The sequence below is a fragment of the Micromys minutus genome (genome assembly GCF_963924665.1).
Source record: "Micromys minutus genome assembly, chromosome: 6".
Classification (NCBI taxonomy): domain Eukaryota; kingdom Metazoa; phylum Chordata; class Mammalia; order Rodentia; family Muridae; genus Micromys; species Micromys minutus.
Genome location: NC_137975.1, coordinates 51,560,303 through 51,579,655, shown reverse-complemented (window position 1 = coordinate 51,579,655; position 19,353 = coordinate 51,560,303). Strand labels below are relative to the sequence as shown.

Genomic DNA, 19,353 nt, shown 5'->3' with positions numbered 1-19,353 from the left:
TGGTTGTTGTTATTGTTTGTTGTTGCTGGGTTTTGTTGTTTGTTGGTTGGTTGTTGTTATTGTTTGTTGTTGCTGGGTTTTGTTGTTTGTTGGTTGGTTGTTGTTATTGTTTGTTGTTGCTGGGTTTTGTTGTTTGTTGGTTGGTTGTTGTTATTGTTTGTTGTTGCTGGGTTTTGTTGTTTGTTGGTTGGTTGTTGTTATTGTTTGTTGTTGCTGGTTGTTATTGTTAGTTGTTGATGTTGCTGGTTGTTGTTGTTTGATGTTGTTGTTGGTTGGTTGGTTCTTGTTATTGTTTGTTGTTGTTGGTTGTTGCTGCTTGTTGTTGTTGTCATTATTGTAAGGTCAAATCTAGAAGTTGTATACATCACTTCTTTTTGCATTTTATAACCACAGCTTAGTCATGTAGCCTGATGCTGAAAACCCTCAAATGTGCTGCAGCTGTGAACACAGAAAAGCGAGAAAGTTATCTCCATGGTGGCCCTCTGGTTTTTGCCACCATAAACTGCACACTGTGCCTGATGCACAAGGCTCAGGCTCTTCAGGAGCCTTGGGAAGGACTTGAAAGTGTTTAGGTTTGTGGACAGTGCCATCTGCTGCTCAGGAAAGGAAACTGACGGTGGGTTGCCTTGGGCTTGGGCATCCGGATAGAAGAATCAGAAAATGGTGCTGCTACACTCAAATCTTAACCGGTTTGGTAACCACAGATATCCATACAGCCGCTCTTAAATTTTTATTTATTTTAACAGGCACCAGCTGTGCTGGTTGGTCTTTGTTAACTTTACACAAGCTAGAGTTATTTGGAAAGAGGTATCGCAATTGAGAAAACGCCCCATCAGATTGCCTGTAGGCTAGTCTGCGGGATCAGTGTGTTGTTGATGTTGTTGTTGTTTTGGTTTTATGTTTTTGTTTTTACTAAGTGATTGATGTGGACAGGCCCATGCCACAGAAGGGATGCTATCCCTGGGCAGGTGATCCTGCATGGTAAAACAAAGAAGGCTGAACAAGTCACAAGGGGCAGGCCAGTAAGCAGCACCTACTCCTCCACGGTCTCTGCCTCGGTTCCTGCCTGAAGGTCCTTCCCCGACTTCCATCAATGATGGGCTGTTACCTGGAAAAATAAAATAAAATAAATGCTTTCGTTTCCAAGTTGCTCTGGGTCATGGTGTTTTATCAGCAATTAAAACCCTAAATAAGATACCGTGAGGATGGAGCACAGAAGTTGTTTAGGCTTTGTTCATCTTCTTTGGATTTAAACTAAGAGGCAAACACAGGAATGAGAATCAAGACCACCATATGAAGACTCGGATGTAGGAATGCAGCTACGTCATTCCTGGTGACAGAATGCTCAACCAGGATGGAAAGACCTAGATCTAGCCCTAGTTCATCTCAGTTTTAGGGTGAGGGAACAGGCTGACTTTTAAACCTTTCCAGCTGAGAATTGTAAACAAACCATATATAACACATTCCAAGATGGCACTTGAAGCCAAACCAACATACTGGATCCCTCTGGGATATAGCTGATGAAGTTTATAATCAAACATGATCAATAGGTAATCAACTACCGAGTGTCAGCTACTTACTGTACATGTATCAATTTGTATGTTCTAATCATTTGTGCTCACCCCCACAAAAAAATTACCATTGTGACTCTACGGAGATGAGATCTTTGCTTTTAAAGTTGGTCAGATCCTAAGTGTGGAGCCCTCCTGAATGGGACTAGTATCTCAGTAAAAGATCCTCAAGGGAACTCTTTGCCCTTCACCACGTGAACGCACAGTAAGAAGACATCATCAACTCACCAAGCCTGCCAATGACGTGATCTCGGGCTCCTTGGCCTCCAGAATTCTGAGAAATAACACTGTTGTTTATAAACTACCCAGCCTGTGGTACTTTGTGATAGCTTCCCACACAGACAAAGACATCAGTCAGTCCCACACCCTCTCTGGAGAGTATTTTTGTTGGGTCATGTTACAGGACAGAGAACAGAGACTCGGGAAGAATCAGAAGCATGGAAGGAGGGAAACTGTGCCAGGCAAGTAACGAACTGTCAAAGTTGAGTGCTGTGCTCTCGTCCCAGTGTGCAGGCAAACTGCTGGAACATATGTTTCCTGTGGTGTGGTGTGGTCTTGGGTGAGCCTTCTCTGCTCTCTCCTCTGCACATTTCGTCCTCCATCCGGGAGTTGACATCAGGATAACTTTGGAAGCCAAATATTGAAGGTGCAGGGCCTTCTTCAGTGTTTTTAAGTCTTTGACTTAAAAAAATAAAATAGATGTGTGCGTGCATGGGTACGTGTGTGTGTGTGTGTATAATCCCAGCAGAAGCAGGAGGCTGAGGCAGGAGGATCTCGGGTTCTAGGACACCTTGGGTTATAGAATGAGACCCTGGCTTTTCCACAGAGTGACTGCCTCCTGTGTGGCTCTGAGGATAAGTGTGAAGTAAGTCTTCAGAGTCAATTACAGATGAAGGGGCATCATGGCTTTTCTGGGCATTGGAAAACCTTCCTCTTCATGAAGCAGAGAGCCAAGGTCCAGAGACCATGTGGGTACTAGAAACCAGCCATGGAACCATCTACTGAGCCCCCCAAATTTGCCTTTTGGTACCAACACCAAATGGACTCTTTTAAGCCAAAAGGAAGCATGGGGGGACCACAGGCTTGTTCAGCAGTTAAGAGCACTTCCTGCTCTTGACGAGGACTCAGCTATAGTTTCCAGCACCCAAATGTTCCGGATCCAGGGGACCTCATGCTCTCTGTGACCTCGATGGGTTCATACGTGCAGGTTAAACACTCATGCACATAGCAGGACATACTTTGTAAAGCAAGTTGGTTTTGCTGAGTCAGGCTTCTCCTCCTTCATTTCTCCTCTGACCCTACTTAATGAGATTGGAGCTGTAATCCCTAACCTGGCTTTGCTGCCTGGCTATCTTTAGTGGAGGCTAAAGAATATTAACCCTGCTCATGCTTTGGAAGTAAAACGAAAAGCTAATTCTTCTCCGTGGTCTCCACTAATTTACTGCTCACTCAGAAGTCAGCCCAGACAGCATCTCACCGCAGCCACGGGCCAGTCGCTCCTCCCTCGGCCCAGTCTGCCTTCACGTGACATCCTTCAGACGACCCACAGCACCGGGCAGGGCGAATTCTGAAACCAATGCTGGACAAGTGAAGGCAGGAGGGTGGAGAGTTCAAAGTCATCCTCTCCATTACAGAGCAAGCCTCGAAGCCTGCCTACGCTGCAGGAGACTGAGCCTGAAAGAAAAATAATGAAAATGTACCAATAAGCAAACGCATCCCTGCAACATTGTGTATGTATGTATGTATATATGTATGTATGTATGTATGTATGTATGTATGTATGTATGTATGTATATATGTCTATACTGTACCTGCCTTCTAACATTATAATTATTCACATAATATGTGACAAGATATGCTCTATGTACATATATACGGTCATATATATGCCACAGTGTGTGTGCATGTGTGTGTCCTGCTAGGCAAGAATTGAGTCTGCCTTATATGTACCATGTCTGGTGTCACAACAATAGGGCACAGAAATTGGTGTTGAACTAATAAGCTCAAGGATGAATGAGTGAATGAATGAATGAATGAATGAATGAATGAATGAACGAACACTGAGTATGAAGGCCTCTCCAGTGGCCAGCCTTTGCTTAGGGTAAGATTTCTCTGTGAGACCTCTGGCCTTGCATAGTACACATACTGATTCTAGCTCTGGGGAGAGTTAAGACAGGAAATCCAAACTTCCAGGCCAGGCTGGACAAACAACAAAAAAAACACGTCTTTCTGTCTTCTGCATCTTAAGCCCCTGAAGTTACTGCTTAAAATGTCATCTTGTTTTGACTCACAATGTCTAGAATTAGAACCTTTTATTTCTTTGTTTAAGATGGAGGTCTCCCAACATTTCCTAGACTGGTCCTGAACTGCTGAACTCCAGCTATCCCCCTGTCTCAGCTCCTCAAGTGCCAGGATTGCAGGCATGTGCCTCACACTGGGTTGAGAACCTGTATCTTTAAAAGCAGCTGGTGAGTCTTTAGGACATAAACTGGAGTCACCGATTTACCAGGAAATCTTTCATGGTCTGGTGATTCTTAAAATTATTAATAGGAAGAATCCAGGTAAAGACTGTTCCTCTCTTACAAATTTATAACTACACCCAATCTAGTCACCAGGTGCTGTTCCTTGTGTAAGACACCGGATTTCCTGGCAGGATGGGCCTTTTCGTTTTGGGGTAACTGAAATGGTGGGAGGATGGAAGCTTAGGTCCAGTGTGACGTGACAGCCATTGCCTTTGCCAATGCTCCAAAGGCACTGCCTCCTGGTGCACGTTTTTTTGCTTTCTCTCTGAAATGTCTCATATGATATAGGACATTGAAGTGTGTGTGTAAGTGTGTGTGTGTGTGTGTGTGTGTGTCTTCCAGGGCTTCTTGCAGGGTAAGCACTCACTCCACCCCCAGTCCCCAGAATTTGCTTCTAAACTAGGCAGCCCAGGCCAGTGACTCTGATCCCCCTGCCTCTCTTCTGAGTGTACTGCAGCTCCTGAGGCACAGACTTTATTTTAATGAGAGCTCATAAACGCTTCAGAAAGGGAATGTGAGCTCATGTTGGCTATTTGAACTCAGCAGTGAGTTTCCTGTCCCAGCCCACCTTCTTTAGCAGGCCCCCTGTCAGTGCGGCCAGTCCCAGACTCTAGGAGCGCTGGATTTGAATCTCTTGAAATAAATAACTACACAGGACAAACCCTGAATGAACTGGATCCCCACCCACCCCCAAATCTTCCATTTATACAATATTCATCCAAGATGACTGGAAAAAAAACAGGTTTGAGTAATTTCTTTGGGACTTTTAATGAATGCTTTTATATCAAGGTCTGGTTCTCATATCCACTGAACTCTCTCTCTCTCTCTAACACACACACACACACACACACACACACACACACACATACCTCCAATATTTTAACTCTCTTTGGAAGTTTTTCTAAGTATTGCATGCCAGAACACAGTCCAAGAATGGAGTTCAGTGAGAAGAATTCTGAATGCTTGTGAGAAAACTTGAAGAAAGCAAGACTAGATAGAGTCTTGTGGCCTGTATCTTCCAAACACAGACTTGCTCCTGGAATGTGTTTTCATATCCTTCCTGAGTCCGGGGGCTAGGAGAGAGTTCAGTTCAGAATATTCATCTCAGCTGGCTATTGCTGTTTGTTTAGATACCTGCATCAACAAACAGGTTTCTACCACGCGCTGCCTGTCCTTGTGGTTGTAAAGTGCTTCATGTGACCTTTCTTAGCTCTCAGAGGATAGATTGTCTGATGCTCTGCCTGAGACATTAGTCTATCTCCGTTCTTTTAGGCTCTGTTCTTCCAGGTTCTGCTGACTTAGAGCGGTAAATGATTGAACCTTTGCCATTTAAAAATACATTAAACTTGGGCTGGAGAGATGGCTCAGTGGTTAAGAGCACTGACTGCTCTTCCAGAGGTCCTGAGTTCAATTTCCATCAACCACATGGTGGCTCACAGCCATATGTAATGGGATCTGATGCCCTCTTCTGGTGTGTCTGAAGACAGCTACAGTGTAATCATATAAATAAAATAAATCTTTAAAAAAATGCTTTCTAAAAATATATGTCAAACCTTCCCTTTCTCATCTATTTCATTTTTAATTTCCCTCAAAAGTAAAAACTTCCAAGTATATAGTCACACATGGATATACACATAGACATATGCACACATATACTCATATTTATCACAATCATACACATGCACTTGCACATACAACATGAGCTCACTCATATGTGATCACAGGCACCTACTCATAAATAAACATGCAGACACTATACATAAACCCACACCTGCACATATATTTGTACATACATGCACATATGTACACATATTCACACTCACACATACACTTCTATATATGTGTAGACTCAAAATGCATGAGTACACACATGTATGCACAATCACGGGAGTTCCCTATTGTCTGTATTAGGGTGCTACTTACTGACGTACTTCCTGAGTCCCAGTGAGAGAGGCCATTTTCTTGTGTGTGTGTCTGTGTTTAATTTTGATACATATGTACTATTACAATGGAGCAAATTAAAAGGCCTTAGTCTGACAAAGAGCGCTTTCCTTAAAAATGCTGACCTTGCATAGGTTCAACTTGGATTTTCCCTGACAGGGAATGCCAAAGAACAGCAGCCAGTTGTTTGGCGCCATCTGCTGGACATAGACAGTCTTAGCAAATCGGCGCCAAGAGCACAGAATCCTCATTGAGTGCCTGGAACCTGTCTGCCAATCTGCAACCTCCTGTGCATATCTCCGAGTTACCTCATCCTGAATTTCATGAAGCACCTTTGCTTTATAGCCACAGCCAAGAAGTTGAAGGGACGTTGATGAGACAGAATTTTGTTGCAATCAGACATGCAGTGGGTAAGGTCTCCCTGGAAAGAGGGCTTCCTTGTGTAAGCCCAGCTGTCTAATAACTGAGTCAGGAGAGTAGGGGTTTTAAGGCAGTCTCAAAACAAATACAGAAAACTAAAGGGAAACTTGTGGCTGCCTCTAATGGGTGGAAGCTGAGGAACCCGAGAGGGATCAGGAACAAGAAGAAAGAAGCATGAATTAGTGAGTGCTGTGAGGAAGAGGCAGGTGGGAACATGGCTGTGCTTTCTGATACAGCCTCCAAAACGGGCCGAGGTTAGAGAAACACTAGCTGCTCCATAAACCTTTTCAGTTTTGTAAAATTTCTTCAAATTAAAAGTAAATAAATAATAGGGCTGGAGAGATGGCTCAGTGGTCAAGAGTCACATGGTGGCTCATAACTATCTGTAATGGGATCCCGCGCCTTCTTCTGGTGGGTCTGAAGAAAGCGACAGTGTACTCATATAAAATAAAATAAAATAAATCTTTTTAGAAAAAGAAAGACATATGCCTTTAGTCTGGATCTTGAGGCAGGAAGACACGCCTTTAATCTTGGCAACACTTCCTGTTGCAAGCATGTAAACAGATGTGGAAAAGGGAAGCCGAGACATCCAGCCTTGTGGACTGAGCGTCTGTCAGATTTTGAAGCTTCCATTCAAGATAGCCACTGTTGGATTAGCTATTTGCTGAAAGGCTTTTTGATCATTGAAAATTTATCAGAAACAATACATATTTATGCTACTTTTTAAGATAAAAGGTCTATCGTCATAAAATTCATCCAACATGGAAGCACGTGGTAATTGCAGTTGATACAGCCTCTACTGGACTTTCAGTAGTGTTGTCTTCTAATGTCCCTTTCTTATTTATAACATTTGTCTTACTTAGGGTTTTACTGCCGTGAGCAGACACGTGACCAAGGCAACTTTTAGAAGGACAACATTAATTGGGGTTAGTTCAAAGCTCAGAGATTCAGTCCATTATCATCAAGGTGAAAACATGGCAGCATCCAGGCAGGCATGGGACAGGAGGAGCTGAGAGTTCTACATCGTCATCTGAAGTCAGCTAGGATAAGGGTATTAAATCCCACACACACAGTGACACACCTACTCCAACAAGCCCACACTTCCTAATGGGCCATACCCTAGGCCAAGCATACATAAACCATCACAACACTAGTCAGATCACTTCAACCAGAGTCGTTCTGTCCCTGAAGTAGCCTGCAAATGCTTGCTTTCTTTTTTAACACAATTCCTAAAATGTCTTTTTTTTTTTTTTTTTAATGTATGGCAAAGAAGCTGCCCAAGCTTCCTGTACATGAATTTGCTACTGTGAATTTAAGTGCCTCAACTCCTCTGCTTTGTTTCAGACTCTTGGCTTTGCATGGGCGTGGTCATCGCTGGGGTCTTTGCCTGGGGTGGGTGGCTAGAGAGATGGCTCAGCAGTTAAGAGCACTTGTTGCTCTTGTAGAGGGTCCAGCCTCAACTCCCAGCACCCATATGATGGTTTACAACCTTCTGCAACTCCAATTCCAGGAAATCCCATATCTTCCTCTGACCTTCTCAGACACCAAACATTCACGCAGGCAAAGCACTCACGCACAAAATAATTGAATAAATCTAATAAAATATATTTAAAGAAGTATCTGCTTGACCTGTCTCATCTTCCTTTCAAGATGAAGACACAAAGATAAATTGCTTCCTAAACCTGCAGCCACCTTGGATTTCAGGAACAGTGGTGCCTTATAAGATGGAGCACCCAAAAATAAGGATAATCATCCATTCTGCTGGCCCTTGGAGCATGAGCGTTCCCCTCCAGAAAAATCCCCTGTTCCTTCGAGCAATTAGAACATCTTCATACATGGTGGTGTGTGGAGAGCATTTTTGGTGCCTCAGGACAGTTGGTGGCAGGGTAATATTAATATTAATATAACATTCCAGGACTTCTGGAAGCTAGCCAAGGCAGGAATCTGGCTTCTGTGCTACGCCCTGAAAGGGCTAGTATTATGCACATTTGCATCTATAGCTCTAGGCAGAGCCCCAAAGATAAGGTTATGGGGAAGTACATCTACATCTGAAGTTTGGGGCGGGGCTCTTAAGAAAGTGGCATAGGGAAGTAAGCTCCAGGTATAGCCCTTAGGAATGCAGCTCAAACTGGGTGGATTTCAGGATGTAGGCACAGCAGTATCCATTTTTGTCTCTGACCTTTTCACCTCACCTCCAATAATATGTTTACGGGATCTTTGGTTGTTATCTCGCTTGTTCCCAGTCTCAGAACTGATGTTGCCTTTTTGCTTGTAATTAAAATGATTTAAAAGAGCACCGATTAAACCAAGCTTCACTTCAGCCAAGAGGTTTCGGCCTCAAGTCCAGCCGAAGTCAAGTTGCAATTTTAACTAACTTGCCTTACTTCTTTCAATCCTTGCTCTGGTCCTGGGGGACCCCTGTTGTTTGCCCGAGCTGGTCTCGGACAGTGGTGGTGCACACCTTTAACCCCAGCACTTGGGAGGCAGAGGCAGGCAGATCTCCGTGAATTCTGGGCCAGCCTGCTCTACAGAGCTAGTTCCAGGACAACAAGGGCTGCACAGAGAAACCCTCTCTTGAAAACAAAAGAAAACCACAATAACAAAGAACATCTTCAGGCCACCTTGCAGACCCAGAATGGAGAGAATGATCGGCAGAGCACACCGGATGAGGGCTGCTTATTACACACACCTGTCTGCTGCCCTAGTCCATCTTTCCTTTAAACCTCCCATTCATGTCAGAACCGCAAAGGTGATGTTGAGATCCTTGGATACTGTGTTGCTACTGGTCTTTGTTTCCCTTGCCAGTGTGTTCACTAAATGTCCTCTCGGCTTTTCACAGCTAATCATCTAGAGTTTGTGTGTAGCCCACGTGTGTGCCTGTGCATGAAGGTGGGGGAGGGAGTGGGGGAGGGAGGGAGGGAGGAGGAGGAGAAGAAGGAGGACAAAAGGAAGGAAAGGAGGCCAGGAGGAAAAGGGGGAGGAGGGAGACCAGGCTTATGTATTCCAAGAACAAATAAAAGTTAGAGAAGAACATCAAGTGCTGGTCCTTGCCTGGAACCTTGTTTGAGACAGGGTCTCTGCCCTTCACCATGCATGTCAATCAGATTAGCTGGCCAGAGAGATTCCAGGGATTCTCCTGCCTCCACCTCCCATCTCAACATGGGAGCACTAAGGATTCCAAAGGTGAGCTTTACATGGAAGACATTGAGCCTGGGCTCCTCCCTCGTGTGTGTGTGTGTGTGTGTGTGTGTGTGTGTGTGTGTGTGTGTGTGTAAGAACTGGGCAGTAGTACTTTAATTACTGGTCAGAAGAATAGGACCTGAGTCAACTTTCTGGTTGGTAGGAAACACAATATCCTAAATGTCCTAGAAGGTAATGAATGCATAATTGCCACACATGACTTAAGGACCCCTAATCCTTATACAATCACTGTATTCAGGAAGCTTCCTCAAAAAAAAAAAAAAGCACACATACACAAAGACCACTTTCCCCTTAAGTAGGAATCAAACCAAACAGGATAATCAAATACTCAAACAGGGCAGCACAGTGCTCTCTCTCAAAGCTTCAGTAGGCATGCCACACACACACACACATGCTCACACACAGAGACACATACATACATATACACACCACACACATACACACACACACACATGCTCACACACAGAGACACATACATACATACATATACACACAGACACACATATACATACATGTCGTGCCCCACGTCCAGCCAGCAGGAATAGGCGTGCAACAACAGGATTCTTCTGCGAACAACCTTTATTGTACAATACTCTGAGCAGGGGATCTCTACGTGGGAGAGAAATGCATTGCTTATATATGCCCAGGAGACTCGTGTCACTCCCTGATTGGTGCACTCTCCAGTAGCTCATTAGTATGCCCCGAGAGCAGGCTATGACGTATGTGGCTCATGTGCTCTAAGTCTCTTGGCTGGGCAACAGCTCTGTTTGCTGAGTCCTTGGCGGGAAGCCGGTGCCATGTTTGGGTGCTGCACATATATACACTCTATATATACACAGACACACACATAGACACACACAGACACATAGACACACACACATACACACACATACACAGATACACACACACAGACACATACACAGACACACAGACACATACATACACACACACACAGACACACATAAACATACATACATACACAGACAGACACACATACACACAGAGAAACATACATACATACACACACAGACATACATACATACATAGACACACATATACACACACACATAAACAGACATACATATACATAACATACATTCAATTCATACACAGACACACACAGAGAGACACGCACACACACACACACATACATACACACAGTCAGACACACAGCAGCAAGCATGTGGGCATGTCCTGGAGCTGTAGTGGTAAGCTTCTGATTCATCAGAGGAGGCAGAGGGAGTGATTGACTGGGCCTCAAAGCCCATCCCCAATGACACATCTCCCCCAAACAAAGCCACACCTTCTAATCCTTCCTAAACAGTGCCCCAGGAACCAAAACAGTCAAATTCCTGAGCCTATACTGGTGGTTTCTCATTTAAACAACCAAAAAGGAGAAATTTTCCAAATAGCTCACCTGTTTGAGCTCTTGGTCCCCTGCTGGTGTCACTGTTTGGAAAGGCTGTGGACCCTTTAGGAGGCAGAGCCCCAGCTGAGGAAGTGAATCACTGGAAACAGACCCTGAGGCTGTATAGCCCAGCTGACATCCTGCTCACTTTCCTCTTCCTGCAGTCTACCTGATCCTAACACAAATTCCTCCCTTCCTCCTGCCACATCCCCTTCCTCCCCAAGATGGACTGTATTCCCCCAGGAACTACACTCAAGTAAACCCTTCCTTTCTTAAGTTGGTTTTGCCAAAGCATTTTATCTACATAATGAGAAAGTACCTAAAACAATACTTTAAAAAGACAACTTTTGGTCCGGGAACTTACAGTTCAAAATCGACAACCAAACAAAGTGGGGACTTAACATTTCATCCGTACCCTTCTGTGCTCTGATGGGAAAGATAACAAGATCTACACAGCTTGTACTCACAACGGGAGAGGAGTGGACAGGGGTTTAATAAATGATCATCTTACCGTGGATCTTAATTATTATCCTTGTCTGCCACTAACTGTTTCACAGAAACAACTTATGAGAAGAAGGTTTTATTTAATCCAGCTTGTGGTAGAGAGGAGTTTCGGTTTCTTATGATGGAACAGCTCCATGGGATTCCTCATAGCTTGGTAGATCAGAAAGCAGAGAACAGACCATTCCTAGTGGTCTACATCCCCAGCTAGGCTGTGTCCCGCTGTACTTACCCAATTTAAACGTATTAGCATTTAGCTCACAGATGAATGAGACTCAGACTGTGGTACTTTTATTTGGCTTTGACAATTGCTGAGGGTAACCCCTATTCTACTTTCTAACTTCTGGACTGGCTCCTCCCCCGTGGTGGACCCCAAATACTTGCTGTTTCTTCTGGCCATGTGCTCATGGTTCATCTCCTCTTAAGAAGTTCCTTTTTCATATCTCATTTTATCTCTACCCAGAAATTAGGCCACAAGCCACTTGCTAAAAGACTTTGCTTTCACAGCCTATCCACCTGTCTAAGTCTCTTTGAGACTGGAGGCTACAGCCTCCAGTTAGCATCTCAGAGTGACACAGCAGGAGGCTAGAGAAAGCAGCCTTACCTCAGCCCTTTGTTCTCAGTATTTGTATGACTCTCACATGGTAAAAAGCTCACTGAGAGTTTGCACATAAATCCAGATCATAAATTGAATAAGCAGTTACGACAGAGAATGCCTATGTGCATATACACTAGGAGCGATCATCTGGCTTAATTTTCACCATTTGTTAACAGCTTGGAGGGTCATAGAAAAAAAAACTAAGCTGTCCTTGAAGTTTTGTTGAGACAAACCCAGTAAATATCTTATCTCCTGTTTTTACACCTGGGGTCCTATGGTGTATATCTTCTTTATGACCTTCAGTTAATGGTTTCTGTAACCCCTTGGAATGTACACTAAGTTTTAGAAGTATGTTACTGTCTCAGAAGCAGTCAAGGAATTCTGTTATAAAGGGGGCTTGAATGTCTTTGTGGAGTTTGCCATTCTGCACAGTGGTGACCCTTGCATGTTAGGTGTTACTGCAGAATAAACGCTCTTTATCTTTGCATACTATCTGAGTCTGGGGTCTTCCTTCAGTGATATTCAGACCCTTACACTCTCACGGCAGCTTCCTCCTCTCTTCTGTAAACTTCTCTTCCTCTCTCCTCTCTCCTCCTTAGCTGGAACTCCCAACCAGGTAACTGACAACTCACCTATTTCTATTCCCTTCAATAATTGGTTGTAGCCATTTTTATTCAAGCAATAGATTTAAATTAAGGAACAAGGTTTGCACAAGAAAAGCTGGTGTACCTGAGGGTTTGCTCATCCTGGAGCAGCCACATCTTAGCATTTGAATACAAGCAGCATCAGACCAACCCACTACATCCCAAAGGTTCTGGAACCTCTCAACACCAGAAGTATCTGGGGACAAAGTGTCCAAACACACAAGACTGTGGGAGACCCATCACTCCATAACACTCTGATACTAATATTTACAGAGTGTTGATCCATCATCTGAAAAATCAACTCCTATTGGGATCTGGCTTTTCAGGAAGCACAGCTTTGCTCTTGGAACTTGGGACATTTGCCTAAGATGCAGGTTGGACCCTGAGTCAGAGGTTTTTACTAATGTTGCTGAAGCTATACCCCTCACTTCTCAAACAGGGACAATTACCACCCTATAAGGTTTCTGGAGAAAAGGGAGTTACAACCAGAGGCATATACACAGAGATATTTGCTTAAGTCTCTCTTTTCAGTTTCTTTAGATATATCTGGAAACAGAATTGCTGGGTCATATGCTAACCCTGTTTAAGTTTCAGGAGAGCCTATCTGCTGAATATATGGACTCAGTGGTAAGAAGGGCAAAGGACAGACCTTGTACAAATGCAAAGTAGATAACTAATACAGGTCACAATGATGGCCCAACACCATGGGAAACCCTTTCCTGATCCCTTCCCCTTTTGTCTGTTTCTTTGAGAGTCTCTGGGTAGTCTAGATGGTCTTCAGCTTGTAATTCTTAAGAACTATAATTGCAGGCATGCACTTCCAAAGTTGGGTGGGACATCTCTTATTGGACCTAATTCTTACTACTTCAGTTTCCAGTGTGCTTAATAATAATAATAATAATAATAATAATAATAAAAGAATTATTTATTTTATGTGAATATACTGTAGCTTGTTAGACACACCAGAAGAGGGCGTTAGATCCTATTACAGATGGTTGTGAGCCACCAAGTGGTTGCTGGGAATTGAACTCAGGATTTCTGGAAGAGGAGTCAGTTCTCTTAACCACTGAGCCATCTCTTCAGCCCCTCTGGTGTGCTTTTGTTTGTGACATTGGGTCTAGATATGATGATATGATATGGGTCTTTGATCGCCTTAGCTCAATAATGCTCTCGGTTTATGAGGGTATGGTAAGAGAGAAGGACAAAGAGAAAGGGACAAGAGAAGGGGACAAGAGGACCACATGGCCTAATAGCAGGCTTATATAGAAATGAGAAGCTAGGAGAAGGAAAACCCCATGAGCTGGACAAGCTTAAGATAGAGGGCAGGTAAGAAGTCTGAGAGGAGCCTTCATGCCAGCTTGGGCTCTGAAATAGGTACTTGGTTGTTGTTGTTTTGTTTTGTTGGTTTGTGTTGGTTTTGGTTGGGTTGGTTTAGGGTTTTTGCAGTTTTGTGGTTTTATTCGAACACAAAACATGCAAACAAGCCATCTAGTCATTTTCTTCGTCATTAGCCTGGTGTTAGAATTGGTGACCCTGATGGCCAGATATGCTGCTCTTTTTGGTTCTTAGAGGACACATTGTGAGCGATCTCCGCACAGTAAGATTTGTTGCACATCAGAGGAACTTCCAGCTCCTTGACCTTGTGGACTGGAAACTTCTAGAAGCCGCTAGGCAGCATGTGCTTGTTTCGTTGTTGTTGTTGTTGTTGTTGTTGCTCCTGTAACCGAAGTTGGGCATTGGAATCTGGCCCTTGAATCTTCTTCACACCCTGTTGTTGATGCCTCTGGGATTGTGTTAGCTTTGCTTGATTTGCACATATTGTCTGACTGGTGCCTGATGAACCTCTTGGTCCTCTTTTTGATGATCTTGGGCTTCACCAGAAGCTGGAGGGCAGCCATGATGCCACAAAATAGATGGCAGCCACCTCGCAGGCAGCACCGCTGAGGAAGAAGCTGTAACCGGTACTTCTGATTCTGAGAGCCTGCAGGCCAGCACGCACTTTGGTATGCTAAAAGGTACCATGAGCCGGGTTTCTCTTGGAACTGAGAGTTAGATATCAGCAGGCTTGGAGTTCACTGGGAATGAGCTTTTTCCTCATAATCAGCAGCTAGTATAACCAGGAATTGAAACTATTAAACTCTGATTGCTGGCCCAAAGAATGAAATCTAAACTGTATATCAACAGATCCTGGATGGAGACATGACATTATATGCTGCCTGGAAATTCATATGATTACTATCTAGCTGGCATCTTTTTGGTAGAAAACAAATTCATTGTTTGCGGCGTGCTCCTCGACCAGTGAGGAAAGACGACCACCACCAGAGGATTCTTCTCAGATCACGCTTTATTGTGGGAGCCACTAAGAGTAGACCATTGACATTTGCCTTAAATTTTGTATCTGGCCTAATATTCTACTATAGGAATTTTTCAACTGCAGGACTTAGCTTAGCATGCCTCTAGGTTTCACCAACCCTAAAAGTCAGAATTACATTATATCTGAAATTCATCAGAGATTTCCTCCCCTATTGCTGTATGTAGCTCATCTCTCTGATGTCCCCACTAATAGGATCAGTAAATCGATTCATTTATAATTTTTTTTGTTCTGTAATTAAAATGTTATTGGAAATTTGTGGGAGCCCCACCTTGTATGCTACACGTTACTGGAGAAACTGGGATTCCCCTCTCGGTTTTCTTAGTCTTGCTAATAAAAGAATTTAATGATGGACTCAGAAGAAAGCTTGAAAACAATTTTCTTAGAGTTTAAAAGCAAAGCTCTAGAGCAGGCAAGCTGTAAGTCTCTAGCCCTGTGATTTAGTTAGGGTTTCATTGCTGTGAAGAGACACCATGAGCACAGCAACTCTTATAAAGGACAACATTTCGCTGGGGCCAGCTTACAGGTTCAAAGGTTTAGTCCATTATCATCATGGCAGGAAGCATGGCAGCGTGCAGGCAAACGTGGTACTAGAGTAGTCAGAGAGTTCAACATCTTGATCCGAAGGTAGCATGATACTGTCTGTGTCCCACAACAGGCAAAGCTTGAGCATATATGACCTAAAACCTGCCCCACAGTGACACACTTCCTCCTACAGGCCACACCCACTCCAACAAGGCCACACCCACTCCAACAAGGCCACACCCATTCCAACAAGGCCACACCCACTCCACCAAGGCCACACCCACTCCAACAAGGCCACACCCACTCCACCAAGGCCACACCCACTCCAACAAGGCCACACCCACTCCAACAAGGCCACACTTGTGCGGCTTGTTCCCTGTGGCCAAGCATTCGAACAGATGAGTCTATGGCTGCCATTCCTATCAAATCTCCACACCCTTCCAGTAAGGGAACAATGGGGGAAAAGGAGAAAGAAATCCAGCTTGAGTTAATCCAGCATGTTCAGCAATGAAGGTCAGACATGATGTGGTGGATAGGTGCTTCTGAGAAAGAGTGAGGAAGCCCAAAAGAAGGGGGGAGGGGAATCCTCAGAAAAGTCTTCATGTTTAACACAGCTACACAGGTGTGGCTTAAATGATGTCAGATTCAGGTCACAGACACTTTGATAGACTATTGTAGGGTAAGGGCTTTATTTAGGAAAGTTATTGCTACATGGACAAACAGACAGATATAATACAAGTATGACTGTGACTGTGAGGAGAGTCAGGCCCCCGTGCCAAAGACAGACAGCATGGCAGGCCCATGTGGCAGGAGAGGAATATATATATACCTTTCTGAAGATAGGTGTGGTTTCATAACACAAGCCTACAGCCAGGCAGTCTGATTCCAAGCAGGAGACAGGAAATGAAGGGCAGGATGGGGGGAGTGGAAAGGAGCAGGGAGCAGGATGTGTAACCACCATCACTGTTGAAGTAAACTTAGTTCTCCAGGTGAGAGACCCTGACACCTAAGGGTTTGTTGGCTAGAATAACAGATAGTGTCTCAATAGGGTGCCTGTTGGTATCTGCAAGAGATGGGGTGTGCCGCAGACACAGAAAGTAGGGATTCTGAAAAGGAAAAGCATATTATCTCATCAATAGGATAATTATCCCTCCCATCTATTTATCATGGCTTAAAGGGAAGCAACCTCTTTGAAGACTGGTTCCTTGGTCTTCCTTATGTTACTGGTATTGCTGCAGTGAAACACCAGGATCAAATATCAAGTTGGGGAGGAAAGATTTATTGGGCTATACATTGTAGTCCATCACTGAAGGAAGTCAGGACAGGAACTCAAGCACAGCAGGAACCTGGAGGCAGGAGCTGAGGCAGAGGCCATGGAGGGGTTCTGCTTACTGGCTTGCCCCTCAAGACTTGATCAGCCTGCTTTCTTATAGAACCCAGAACCACTAGCCCAGGGATAGCACCACTCACCATGAGCTGGTCCTTCCCCCACCAATCACTAATTAAGAAAATGCCTTACAGCTGGATCTTAGGGAGGCATTTTTCTCAATTGAATGCCTTCCCTCAAAGATGAGCTCCCTAGCCTTTCTTCTTTAAATTGCCTTAGTCATGGCATTTTGAAATTATCTATAGGAGACAGTTATTAAAAACCATGCTGATGAAACTAACTAAACTGTTTAATCTTTTTATTAATGGCCCAACCAAGATCAGGCTCCTGCCTCTGTAAAGTCTCTTGGGTCCTAAGATGAGGGGCACAGCATTTTTTGTTTGTTTTTTAATTTTATTTATTTTATGTATATAAGTACACTTTTGCTGTCTTCAGACACACCAGAAGAGGGCATCAGATCTCATTACAGATGGTTGTGAGCCACCATGTGGTTGCTGGGAATTGAACTCAGGACCTCTGGAAGACCAGTCAGTGCTCTTAACCACTGAGCCGTCTCTCCAGCCCAGGGTTATCGTGTTTTGTCGAAGAAGAAAATGGAGGAGGAGGGAGGAAGAAAGGAGGTAAAGATGGAGAAAAGACCAAGGCAGAAGCAGCAGCCACACCCCCCCCCCCCCACTGCAGCTCCAGCAGCCCCAACAGGCTGGGCTTGGAATTTGCTAAGTAAGCACCTAGAAAGCTGAGACAGGAGGATTGCTGCAAGTTCCAGGTCAGCAAACTTCACAGTGAGTTCCAAACCATCCTAAACTATGAAGTGAGGCACTGGGGTGAGGGGGGGTATATGTAATTATAGTTGTAAAATAGTTACATGTATATAATTATATATGTAAATATAGATGTGGTTCATCACTTTCAGTTTCGGTTCTGCAAGGTGATCCAGAGAAGTCCTTATAATGAGCTGCAGAATCACTCTGGGTCTGAGAAGAAGATGACTTTTGGTCCAGAGCGTGGCACTTTGGTTATCTTAGATAACTGCCCAAGAATGACGCACAGAAAGATAAACATTGTGGAGATCATGTAGCTAAGGAGTGTGTGTGTGTGTGTGTCACTGTGGAGTATGTTCCAGGAAGAGTAAATTGTCAGAGGTCACTTTGAGTTTTCTACCTGAAACTGCTTCTCCTGCCCTCCCTCTGGGGACCATATAAGCCAGTGTGTGGCCTCTCCCCTGTATCCTCTCTTGCCCCTCCTCCCAAGGCCCTGTAAGCCGGTGTGCAGACTCTCCCCCTGAATCCTCACTGCTTTTTACCATTGTCACTGTACTTCACCTTACCATGGCTTAAAATAGAGTCAAAAGGGAAAGTTATAACAACTCAGTCTAACTATCTGTGAGGGTGGGAGAGGAGAAGAGAGGGAAGAAGAGGGGAAGGAACGGGAAGAGAGGGAACAAGAGGAGAGAGACTTGTAACCCAGACTGGCCTCCAACTCACTATTGTAGTAATAGTAGTCATCATCATCACTGTCAGACAGGTTGAGTTTCTGGTCCTTCTGAGCCTAACATTTCCATCAATACAGGATTCCAGTAAGCGCTATTGTGTGGTTCTCAAGACGCTGGGAATCAAATCCAGAGCAATGCTGGGCAAGTATTCTACCAACTACATCAGCAACCTGAGAGTTTCTAGATATCTAAACTTTTGGGGAAGGAAGGCCTCTAGGAAGGAGGGAGGAGGACACACCCCAACTCCAGACAGAATCTTCTGTCTTAGGGGCACTTCCAGACCTTGCCCTACATAACCCCCTTACCCATTTACACACATCTGTTAAAATATGCTTTTAGAATAAACTGGTAGACATAAGCACCTCCTTGAGTTTGCTGAGCTGCATGGCAAATTCGTAAAACCCAACTTACAGCAGGTTAGTGGGTCAGAGGCTCCGGAAAAACAACCTGGGGCTTCCCGTTGGCTTTGGAAGGCTCAAGCCGATCTGCAGGGCGGTGTCCTTCCCTGTGGGACCTGCCACCACATTCAGGGACATGGTCAGAACTCAGTAGGCTAAAAGGACATTTGGACCATATCTCCTGCTAATACGACTGACTGGTTGGTGGTACAGAAACATGACAAGGGTTCACAGAAGTCTTCTGTGTTGGTTGTGGAGAATAATCATAAAAGTGACAGATCCCCATTCCACCCCTGCCTGCCCCTATGCCACCACCCCCCACACACAACTTTTCACACTTTCTCTGCCCAATTTTAAGATCAACATTTGAGGCC

General features: G+C 44.3%; 1 pseudogene across 1 annotated transcript; it reads right to left on the bottom strand.

The window, feature by feature from the left end:
* Positions 1-423: 423 nt before the first annotated feature.
* Positions 424-14,704, bottom strand: LOC308422004 (large ribosomal subunit protein eL32-like; annotated as a pseudogene). The gene is made up of 2 exons: positions 14,288-14,704; positions 424-438 (listed from the first exon to the last, which is right to left on the bottom strand). The product of its transcript is annotated as a large ribosomal subunit protein eL32-like (transcript).
* Between the last annotated feature and the right edge of the window lie 4,649 nt (positions 14,705-19,353).